This window comes from Nycticebus coucang, chromosome 12 (genome assembly GCF_027406575.1).
Source record: "Nycticebus coucang isolate mNycCou1 chromosome 12, mNycCou1.pri, whole genome shotgun sequence".
In the NCBI taxonomy this organism is placed as follows: Eukaryota; Metazoa; Chordata; class Mammalia; order Primates; family Lorisidae; genus Nycticebus; species Nycticebus coucang.
The window spans coordinates 45123920-45135817 of NC_069791.1; the positions used below are offsets into that span (position 1 = coordinate 45123920).

Below are 11898 nucleotides of genomic sequence, written 5' to 3' on the forward strand. Positions count from 1 at the left end.
GTAGTCTCACTTTCTGTGCCCTACACAAATACCCATTGTTTCACTTATGTTCTCCACAAAGCTATTTAATTATTGACTGGTCAACATACAGAGGTAGTCAACATAAGGAAGTAGGCCTACTGTACTGATAAATATATGTGGTACAGGTCTGGTCTATGAAAATAAGGTCAATATGGGCGGCGTCCATAGCTCAGTGGGTAGGGCGCCGGTCACATACACCAAGGCAGGCAGGTTCAAACCCACTCCCAGATAGCTAAACAACAATGACGACTGCAACAACAACAACAAAAGCTGGGCGTTGTGGCAGGTGCTATGTGGGAGGCTGAAGCAGAAGAATCGCTTTAGCCCAAGAGTCTGAGGTTGCTGTGAGCTGTGAGCTGTGATGCCACAGCACTCTACCAAGGGTGACAAAGTGAAAGTCTGTCTCAAAAAAAAAAAAAAAAAAAAAAATTAGGTCAATTTAAGGAGGTGGTCAATGTAGGCAATGGTCAACTATAGAGATTCTATTGTAGGTACATAAATCAAGAATAATCTGGATAAGACAACACAAACACTAAACTCAACTTTGAGTCTAAAATAAGCAATTCAAACAATTGTCACTCAATTTATCCACAGTTCTTCTAAATTAGGCAAGTTAACTTGCAAAGGTCAAAAATACTTCAGAGTTTTAAATATTAAAAATTCCAGTTCTTCCAAAACTTACCATGATTTAATGTTTGTAAAGACAAGCAGAGAAGGGACGAATTCTATCAAATAAGATAAATATTTATAACTAGGGCACTCTGCCACAAATCATGAAGGCCCAAAAATTACCACTTCAAAAGTAGATAAACAAGAGTTATACCGCAACTGAAACTAACTCTGAAAACAAAGAACCAATTTTTAGCATTCAATTATGAATTACTTTGAGAGACCTCTTCTCTTAGCTCTGAAAACAGAGAACCAATTTTTAGCATTTAATTATGAATTACTTTGAGAGACCACTTCTCTAGCTTCCTTACATAGCAGAAAATTCTATTCACTAACATCCATTTTAAAAAATTCTCTAATTTTAGCACAGTACATGATTATCCATTTAGACACTACATTTCCCAGGCTTCCTTTCCCAGATAAATATGTCGTAATGACTAAGTGATCACCCATAAAACATGAGTCAAGTGATATATGTCACTTCCATATCATGCTTTCAAAAGAATGAATATACCCTCCTGTTGCCCTTTCTCCCTTCCCCCTGGCTAGTGAGATGGAAGCTATATGTTAAGGCAAAGGCACCTTTCGACTCAAAACTGTCTTAATTTGGGCTCAGCACCTGTAGCGCAGTGGCTAGAGCACCAACTGCATACACTGCAGCTGGCAGGTTCGAATCCAGCCTGGGCCTACCAAACAAGGATGACAACTACAACCAAAAAATAGCCGGGCATTGTGGCAGGCGCCTATAGTTCCAGATGCTTGTGAGGCTAAGGCAGGAGAATCGTTTGAGCCCAAGAGTTTGAGGTTGCTGTGGGCTGTGATGCCACAGCACTCTACCCAAGGTGACACCTCTGTCTCAAAAAAAAAAAAAACAAAACAAAAAACAAACTGTCTTACTTTGTATTTTTACAGGAGAGACAATACTCATCATCTTTACACAATAGTAATGGAGTCTCTTATACTGCAGCAACATAGCCTTAAAACCAGAAGTAAAACCAATTTACTTCTGACAGTTACTATTTAAAAGGAAATAAAGAACAAAAATTCAAAAGTGGTCCTTCTTTTCCCGTCCATGCCTTTTCACAATTCTTTTTTTTCTTGAGGCATTCTATCTAATAGGTAACAGGGCAGGCATATTCTTAAGGTTCCGAAGCCTTATTGGGAAATGAGTTACAGTCACTTTTCACTATTCCATAAAACTCCTTTTCTCCTGCAACAGTAGATTCCCTGCCCATCTTCTAGGTTTACCTTTCTAGAAAATGGAAGGCATTATTTCTTACTAGAATATAATTAATGCCATGGAGTGATGGACACATAATTTCTATGTAATTGCCAAGATGAAAGTTCCCCCAAAGTAGTACAGGGCTATACAAACAACAAAAGGAAAAAGGAAATAAGAAGGAATTATGGGGTCGGACATGGTGGCTCATGCCTATAATCCTAGCACTCTGGAAGGCCGAACTGGGTGGACTGCCTGAGCTCACAAGTTTCAGACTAGCTTAAGCCACAGCAAGACCTCATCTCTAAAAATACCTGGGCTTTGTAGTGGGCACCTGTACTCCCAGCTACTTCAGAGGCTGTGGAAAGAGAATTGCTTGAGCCTAAGAGTTTGAGGTGCTGTGAGCTATGATGCCACGACACCCCTACCAAAGGTAGCAAAGTGAGACTGCCCCCCGCCCCCGCCAAAAAAAGAAGACATTTTGACACTACTATCTACATCACCATCAGACAAAGAGGTCTTTTCTTCCAAACTAGGGATATACAGCTAATTATTCCCAGTTATTAGATACAAAATAACATAAAATTATTATAATCTGAGCAATGGAAAATTGTAGACATTAATAAATAAACATTTCTGATGGCAAAGTTAATAAGTCATCTTCATTTCCCAAATGTTCATATTTATTATAGATCTAATTATAAAGACTCAGAAAAGCACTATTAACTGCACCCTTAGGCCTCTCATATTTTTTCTTAAAGGTGGCCAAGGAAATGCCTGAGTCATTTTCTTTTTTTTTTTTTTTTTGTAGAGACAGAGTCTCACTTTATGGCCCTCAGTAGAGTGCCGTGGCCTCACACAGCTCACAGCAACCTCCAACTAACTCCTGGGCTTAAGCGATTCTCCTGCCTCAGCCTCCCAAGTAGCTGGGACTACAGGCGCCCGCCACAATGCCCGGCTATTTTTTGGTTGCAGTTTGGCCGGGGCCGGGTTTGAACCCGTCACCCTCGGTATATGGGGCCAGCGCCCTACTGACTGAGCCACAGGCGCCACCCACCTGAATCATTTTCTTAAAGATTCTAAAATCCAAATGATCAAAATCAAAAACTGAAAACACTCACAACATACAAATAAACATTAACAGCCCTGGTCCTCTCGTTGTCAGAAGACTAAAAATTCTCTACAACACTCATTCTCTGTCACCAATACAAAATGGTTTCCACTATACAACCTAAAATAGATATATAAACAAAGCTTAATTTTGTGGAATTCACATCTCTCTTTTGAAAAAATTAAAATGCCAGAGAAACTCATGATTTACTCTGTGGATGGCAGGACAATCTGAGAACATTACAAAGCAATGTTTAAATAGTTTGTGGGCTCTCAAATAAAACATAAAATCAAATAAACATGAATTTTTAAAAAACAGCTCCACTAACAGGTAACTTACCAGAAGTAGAAAAGTTCTCAGCTAAGGACACAGGTCACACAAAAAAAGTAAAGTAACTAAAATTATAAGACTCAAAGACAGGAATTTTTCATTAATAAGGATAAAATACTGGGGCCAGGCACAGTAGCTCACACCTATAATCCTAGCACTTTGGGAGGCCAAGGTGGGCGGATTGCCTGAACTCACAGGCTCCAGACCAGCCTGAAAAAGAGTAAGACACCTCCCCCCACAAAAAAAAAAAAAATATCTGGGCGTTGTGGCGGGCGCCTATAGAGGCTGAGGCAACAGAATTGCTTGAGCCCAAGAGTTTGAGTTTGTGAGCTATGACGCCATGGCACTCTACCAAGGGTGACAAAGTGAGACTCTAACTCAAAAAAAAAAAAAAAAAAAAGGATAAAATACTGAAGTCAATAATATCTTAATATTTGATATCTATTTCCTAGATTTTTTTCATAAAGCCAACGATATTTTATCATTTGACATCTATATTCTGTATTTCCTTGACTTCTATTTTTCATGCCTTCTAATTTTGAAGTTAAACTACTTCAATAAAAATGATATTTTGGCAATAACCTACGTCTTTCCTGAACCCATTCTTGAAAGACATCAAACCAGAATTACAACTGAAATACATTCCTATAAATCAAGATCATATTTTCCACCACAATCAGCATAAAGACAATATGTAATGGAGAATAAATTTACACTAATAATTAGAAAAACATCCTTATGAGAAAATATAATAATTTAATGCTAGCAAGAAAACTAAAATCAAAGATTTGTATATTTACTATGAAGTTAATCTACATCCTGGCCAAAAGAGGAATTAGATGACTTTTCAAATTTCCTCCATCTAAAAAACAATAATAGTCTTATGTTTAACAAAAAAAAAAAAATCATTTTCAAATATTATACTTTATTTTGCAACCTGTTTCCCATTTCTAACTTCATACTGGCACTACTTTCATGTCACCATGGACCAAAGCAGATTAAAAACAGAAATGTCATCTTACATCCTCTCCTAAGGCAGGCATCCTTATTAAAATTCTATCATGACCAGGAAACCAGTAAAATAATATCTTATTGAAATATCATAGACATCACAAATTTTCTCAGTTCCTAAAAATATTTTGAGTCTATAGAAATAAAGAAAAGCAAACAGTATAGATATAAGTTCACCCCAATTTGGGTTTCATAAAATTATAAACAAAACCACTAATTACTTTTTTAAAATTTAAATTTAACCTAAAGTTCATCTGCAAAACCACAGATGATTAGCTAAGAAAACTGAAATGGAATTGAGTAGGTCCTGCATTTTATATAGCATATAGCACTACAGACATACATTTTTATATAGTGTTATAGGCCTACAGCAAAAAAAAAAGGAACACAGTAAGCTGTTAAGAATAAGGCCAAGATACAGTGGTTATTCACCTAATTATAGATTTTATATTATAAATTATACATTTATATTATAAATATATTATATTAATATATTATAAATATAATATATTATAAATATATTATAATAAATTATATATATTTTGAGAATTTAATGCAATCTATAATGTTTCTTCCAGAAAAATGCACAATGCTAGCATAAAATTATCTGCATTAAAAGATCCATGGAACACTTAAGCTTATATAGAATCCTTAGGGGCTAACGGACTCCAACTTAAATATCCCCAGCAAATGGACCATAATTGCTTGCTGAAACCTAACATGTAAGTTATGATAAAAGAACAACCAAATCAGTAAGAAATGGGGTCGGCACCAGTTGCACAGTGGATATGCCGCTGGCCACATACACCAGGGCTGGAGGGTTCCAACCCGGCCCCGGGCCTGCTAAACAACAATGGCAACTGCAACAAAAATATAGCCAGGCCTTGTTGCAGGTACTTATAGACCCAGCTACCTGAGAGGCTGAGGCAAGAGAATAGCTTAAGCCCAAGAGTTTGAGGTTGTTATGAGCTGTGACACCAAGGCAACCTACTGAGGACGACACAGGGAGACGCTGTCTCAAAAACAACAAAAAAAGAAAAGGCAGTAAGAAATGGGTCATCCTAGCACTCTGGGAGGCCGAGGCAGGTGGATTGCCCTGAACTCACAGGTTAGAGACCAGCCTGAGCAAAAAGCAAGACCCCGGCTCTTTATTAAAAAAAAAAAAAAAAAGCCGGGCGTTGTGGGCACCTGTAGTCCCAGCTACTCAGGAGGCTGAGGCAAGAGAATCACTTGAGTCCAAGAGTTTGAGGTTGCTGTGAGCTCTGACACCACAGCACTCTACCGAGAGTGACAAAATGAGACAAAAAAAGAAAGAAAAGAAAAGAAAAGAAAGAAAGAAATGGGCTCAGCACTCGCAGCTCAGTAGTTAGGGCGCCGGCCGGCCACATACACAGGTGGGTTCAAACCGGACTCAGGCCTGCTAAACATTGACAACTGCAACAAAAAAATAGCCAGGAGCTGGCGCCTGTAGTCCCAGCTACCTGGGAGGCTGAGGCAAGAGAATCCCTTAAGCGTAAGAGTTTCAAGTTGCTGTGAGCTGTGATGGCACAGCACTCTATCAAGGGCGACATAAAGACTGTCTCAAAAAAAAGAAATGGATCAACGTAATAGTCTAAGAAAACTAGATATTTGGAAAAAATGGAAACTAGCAACTCATTTTTACATACAATATGTGGACATATATCCATATGTCATAGAAACATCACACACTTTCTGGATGAAGGGCACATATATAACTTTCACCTAAAATACACAAATAAAAAATATGTAAAAAAAAAGTGCGTATCCTCATAATATTCTGAGGATAATTTAAAAAGTGAACAATATATATATCCACAGAAATTAAAAGACTTTTTTTAAGTTCACTAAAATTTCCAGACAAAATCAAGTTCTAGAAAAATAAACAAAATTAATTGTCCATCTCATCTCTACAGGTAATATTTTCTAGGTAAAGAAGCACTGGGAAAAAAAGTCACAAATGAAAAAGGTGGTACAGGGTGTTGCCTGTGGCTCAGTGAGTAGGGGCCAGCCCCATATACCAAGGGTAGCAGGTTCAAACCCAGCCCCAGCCAAAACTGCAACAAAAAAATAGCCAGGCGTTGTGGCGGGTGCCTGTAGTCCCAGCTACTCACGAGGTTGAGGCAAGAGAATTGCCTAAGCCCGGGCAACAAAGTGAGTCTCTGTCTCTTAAAAAAAAAAAATTAAAAAAAAGAAAAAGGTGATACATTTCATTACATAAAAATAGAAGACTTATGAAACATACAAAATCGTAACAATTTAAAAGGTAATAAACAACAAAAAAATACTGCAACAAATGTGAAAAGCTAACGGCTAATATACATAAATAGCTGTTACTAATAAGAAAAACACCATCGAAAAATAACGCAAAAACCCTCAAACTGCAAATTCACAGAAAATGCATATATAAAACATTAACAAATCCAACTTCATTAGTTATAAAAAAAAGTTGAGCTATTATTTTTCAGCCATCTAATTGATGGCGGCATAAAAATTTCTTTTCATCTATTTTGCAAATTACTTTAAAAACCCTTTGAAATTGTAATTTCAAAGAAATATTCTGAAGTATAGATCATGACTCATCTACACGAATGTTCACACAAACAAGAAAGGTCATGGTACATTCTTGTTAGAACAATAATTTGTAGCCATTTATAAAGGTGTTTAAAAAGACTATTTGATGATTTAGGAAATTTTCATGACACATTAAAAAACACAGGTTAGAGGAACAATGATGTGGAAAAATATTCATAATACTAAATTAAAACAGCAGGAATGAAATTATGATATCAATGAAAAACTAATTCATAAACAGATCAATGACTTTTATAGATTGATAAACCAAAGAAAGGTGAAGTCACAAAAATCACCAAAACCTTTAGTATGATTATTTCTAAATGTTGCTAATTAATTTTCAGCATTTTCAAATGTCCTATAACAGGTTTTAAAATATTTTAATCTATTTAATACATACTCAAATCAGTTTAAAAAATACATTCAATGGCTTATGGCTTCATCATTCAAACCTGTTTTTTCTAAACCAAATTTTGTTCAAAATTTGCAAAACTACAAAGATTTCAAATAACTTCAGTAACTTGTATTCATTGCCAGAGTAACTCTGTCTTAGTATTTATATATGCCGTACATGAGTCAAAATTTTCTGGCATCATAACCACCAAACTAAAATTTCAAAATATACTTATTGACAGAGTATTAATGAATAGTTGATAGTCATACAATTCATTAATCTTACTAAATTTGTACCATTATATTTGTTTTGTAGGAAACATGACAGCAAAATTGTCCTATTTACACTGGATAAATATTTACATCGTATATTATTATGTTTCTCAGTAATTTCAAATAGCTCTTACAACCTTCAATATTAACCTACGAAGCAATCATCTGTATGCTCAAATGAAAACATAACGTTAAATACATAAGCCAAAGTATTTCAGTTTTCAGGAAGTGTGAAGTATATCATACTCTAAGATAAACTTTTTCTTAACCTAAATATTTATGTATATACACATACATACACATATAAAAATTCAGCATAATTCTAAACTCTGAAACACTTGAAATAGCACAAGGGGGGGGGGGCTGCTGGGCAACCAGCAGAAATATTAAATGGACAAGATTACACAACTGCCCTCTAAATATACAATCTGTGTTGAAGACCTCATAGGTACAGGAATTACATGAGAACAAATAAAGATTCTGTTAAGTAAAAAAGAAAAAAAAAACTTCCCTACAACTCCACTCTATCTCATATGAGACATCATTTTAAAATCCACCACCCAAAAAGTATTCCTTTCATATACTAACCATTTTTGTCTTAAGCAATAAAAATGACCCTAACCAAGATTAGAAAGCAACAGCCACTTCTTGACAGTAGACTGATTCAAACTTAAGAGTCATATAACCAACCAAGAAACCAATTGTATATGTGAACCACAAATGAAGTTTATGGAAAACGTTTACAAGCTTTTAGCCTGGTAAAAAACATAATGTGCACAACGTGGGAATCACAGCAAATCTTATATAACTTCCCTACATGTATTATATAAGATTTAAATACAGTGACACTACCCATAATTACTTAACCAGTAGCATACTTATAATTACCTTTTTTAAAGAAACTAAAACCATGAAAACACTTAAAATTAAAAAACCAAACATAACTGTATCTTACATGCATGTACATAGAAGGCCCCTGTGTAATTGGGTGTTTTTTGTAGAATTTTTCATCAGAAAAATTTACCAAGTGTATGTCACATATCATGGCAAAGAAAAATGCTAAGAAAATGAGCTGATTAACTTACATTAATTACCTCACTGAAGCATCAGGGACAAGTGATCAAAAGGAATGAAAACACATAAAATTCAAATCCTCAAAACATACAAACTAATTAAAATTTCGTTGACTTGGGATCAAATTTTTAAAAATACCCCAAAATATTAAGATTTCATTTCCAATTACATTGTAATTCTCTCCAATGCCTCCTCGCCTCCTCCTAATATTTTTCAAATCTGTTTTGTTAACATTCCACACATCCATAATAGAACTGGTAAAAATAGGGTTAAAAATGTATTTCCAAAAAATGCAGTTCAAATAAATGCACTTCCCGTGAGGACACCACTAGGTGCTGATCTTTACCTCCCTAAATATAAACCTGAATCCAGCAATATTCTAAAAGTGAAATTGTAATCAAGAACCACAAGCGATAATCACTTTCACAGAAAATTAAGTCCACCGTTTCTCAGAGAATCGGAGAAACAGAAAAGGGCTTGACCGGTACAGGAGCATAACATAACAAAAACGTTTTTCTTGAAAAACGTGAAAATTTGAGGGTAACAAAATGAAACCCCTCAAGAACGAGTAAAATTAAATCTAGAACCCAAATGGCGTCCAACAAGAACATTAGATCTTGAAAATGAATATTGCGCTTGCGCAGCCACCGCCCCGCCAGCTGCACAACTGCAGCTTGAGTCCGAACCCGCAAGATCACGTGCTCCCATGCAGCGTCCGCCCGCAGCTCCGCAACCGCGCAGGCGCAAACACATTTCCCGCAGCCGCCATAATGCGGTCTTGGCTCCTCACAAATACAATAGTAATTTAATAAAATATGATTATAACAGCCCTTGGGATTCAAATATACCTTTTAGGGCGGGAGAAGAAGGAGGGGGAAACCAAGTTCCTTCCTACACAGCCGTCCCGCGCAGCCGTCGCCAACGCTATCTCCTCAGTCTTGAGCGCTCCAGTCGCCGCGCTGCCGCTGCCGCCGCCGCCGCCTCCGCAGATTCAAAAACAAACCCGCTTCTCCCTAGCACGCGTCGGGGCCGTTATGCAAATTATCGGGGGCGGGGCTAATGCTCGTAATCTGTACCACGCCCATTTTGCCATCAGCCAATAAGCACTCGGACTAGACATTTCCCATGCAAATCTCTGGGTTTCTATTTGAATGAGGGACATTGGCCACGCCTCCTGCAGTGAAAAAGAAAACGTCTGAGTAGTGGCGCTGTGCCTCTCGGTTGCAGTGTGGGGCGTCTTTTCGAGTGGAACTTCCTCAATCAGTGAGTAGTACTTCTTGAGCGCCCTCTATGAGGCTTGGAAAAGAAAGGAAGTAGGTAGGTGAGAGTTAAAGTGCAAAAGGAAAGGTTTTGCAAAGAAAGCCTGAAGTGTATGATTAAGTCATCATTTATTTTCTAAATTCACAAAATATATTTTTAACTGTATTAATAATGAGGAAAAGGAGAAAAACATTTCTTTCCGTTGGGTGACAGACCAGGAACTTTAAGATGTACCAGCCCACCGGAAGTTGTATTCCTCCGGTTAAGTGTTGGGAGTCAACCTACAAGAAGTCTACCGGAAGTAGCAGAGAACTCGCTACCCTATTGGTTGGGAGACCTGGGCGCCTGCCCAAATACTGTCCTTTACTTGCCTCTTTTTTGGGGTAATGTTTTACCTACTTTTCTCACCTCTGAAATGGTGATGAATGTCTATAGTTCAACCCAGTTGGGAGGACGAAACGATTGAATAAGAGTAAATGTTTTCCAAGACAAAAAGAGCCTGAAAAAAATATTAGATAAGCTTTGCTTTACTGTTTTTTTAATGAAATTTCTCCCTTAAATTCGTGTATTTATTAAATGTTTATTTGATAAATACCCTGTTCCAGATCTATGTGAGTGACTGTCCTCAAGAACTCTTGAGTAGAGGAGATAGAAAAGTAAATAGGAAATTTTTGAAAGTAATGAGAAATTAGTATAGAGTGGTTAATGCTTATTTTTTATAACTTGGGCCTTTCAACTTACATGAAATATAAGGTGGCTTGTAAAGACTACCACATAATCCAGGCATGGAGAATCAGAAAAGCCTTCCTAGAAAAATCATGTGTAACGTGACAACTGATTTAATAAACATCTGTCCTAAAAACTGGACTTCATTGTAACAGCAAGGAGGAATCACTTAAAACGGTTTAAGTCTGGCTCGGCGCCCATAGCACAGTGGTTATGGCGCAGGCCTCATGCACCGGAGCTGGCGGGTTCTAACCGGCCCAGGCCAGCTAAACAACAACAAAAAAATAGCCAGGTATGGGGCGGCGCCTGTGGCTCAAGAAGTAGGGCACCGGCCCCATATGCCCTAGGTGGCGGGTTCAAACCCAGCCCTGGCCAAAAACTGCAACAACCAAAAAAAAAAAAAAAAAATAGCCGGGTGTGGGAGGCGCCTGTGGCTCAACGGAGTAGGGCACCAGCCCCATATGCCAGAGGTGGTGGGTTCAAACCCAGCCCCGGCCAAAAAAAACAAAAAAAAAGCTGGGCGTTATGACAGGCGCCTATAGTCCCAGCTACTTGGGAGGCTGAGGCAAGAGAATTGCTTAAGCTCAAGAGTTTGAGGTTGCTGTGAGCTGTGATGACATGGCACTCTCCTGAGGGCAACATAGTGAGACTGTCTCAAAAAAAAAGTTTTGAGTCAATGGGCCAGGGGCGGTGGCTCACTCCAGTGGTCCTAACACTTTTGGAGGCTGAGGAGGGTGGACTGCCTGAGGCAACGGGTTGGAGACCAACCTGAGCAAGAATGAGACCCCAGGGTGGCGCCTGTGACTCAGTAGGTAGGGCGCCGGCCCCATATGCTGAGGGTGGCGGGTTCAGGCCCGGCCCCGGCCAAACTGCAACCAAAAATAGCCGGGCGCCTGTAGTCCCAGCTACTCGGGAGGCTGAGGCAAGAGAATCGCTTAAGCCCAGGAGTTGGAGGTTGCTGTGAGCTGTGTGAGGCCACGGCACTCTACCGAGGGCCCTAAAGTGAGACTCTGTCTCTACAAAAAAAAAAAAAAGAATGAGACCCCATATCTTAAAAAAAAAAATGCCAGGCGTTATGGCAGCGCCTGTAGTCCCAGCTACTTGGGAGGCAGAGGCAAGAGAATCACTTGAGTCCAAGAGTTTGAGGTTGCTGTGAGCTTTGACACTACGGCACTCTACTGAGGCTGACATAGTGAGACTCTGTCCAAAAAAAAAAGAA

General features: G+C 38.3%; 1 protein-coding gene across 5 annotated transcripts in view; it reads right to left on the reverse strand.

Moving 5' to 3' along the window:
- Positions 1-9742, reverse strand: part of ATF7IP (activating transcription factor 7 interacting protein) — a 163481-nt gene extending 153739 nt beyond the window's left edge. For 2 of the 5 annotated variants that reach the window (XM_053554453.1, XM_053554454.1), the window contains exon 1: positions 9542-9742. The gene's annotated coding sequence lies outside the window, so the exon portion shown is untranslated. Of the gene's footprint in view, positions 1-8704; positions 8719-9541 lie in introns of those variants that run through there. The other 3 variants (XM_053554455.1, XM_053554448.1, XM_053554452.1) reach the window with 3 other exon arrangements.
- Between the last annotated feature and the right edge of the window lie 2156 nt (positions 9743-11898).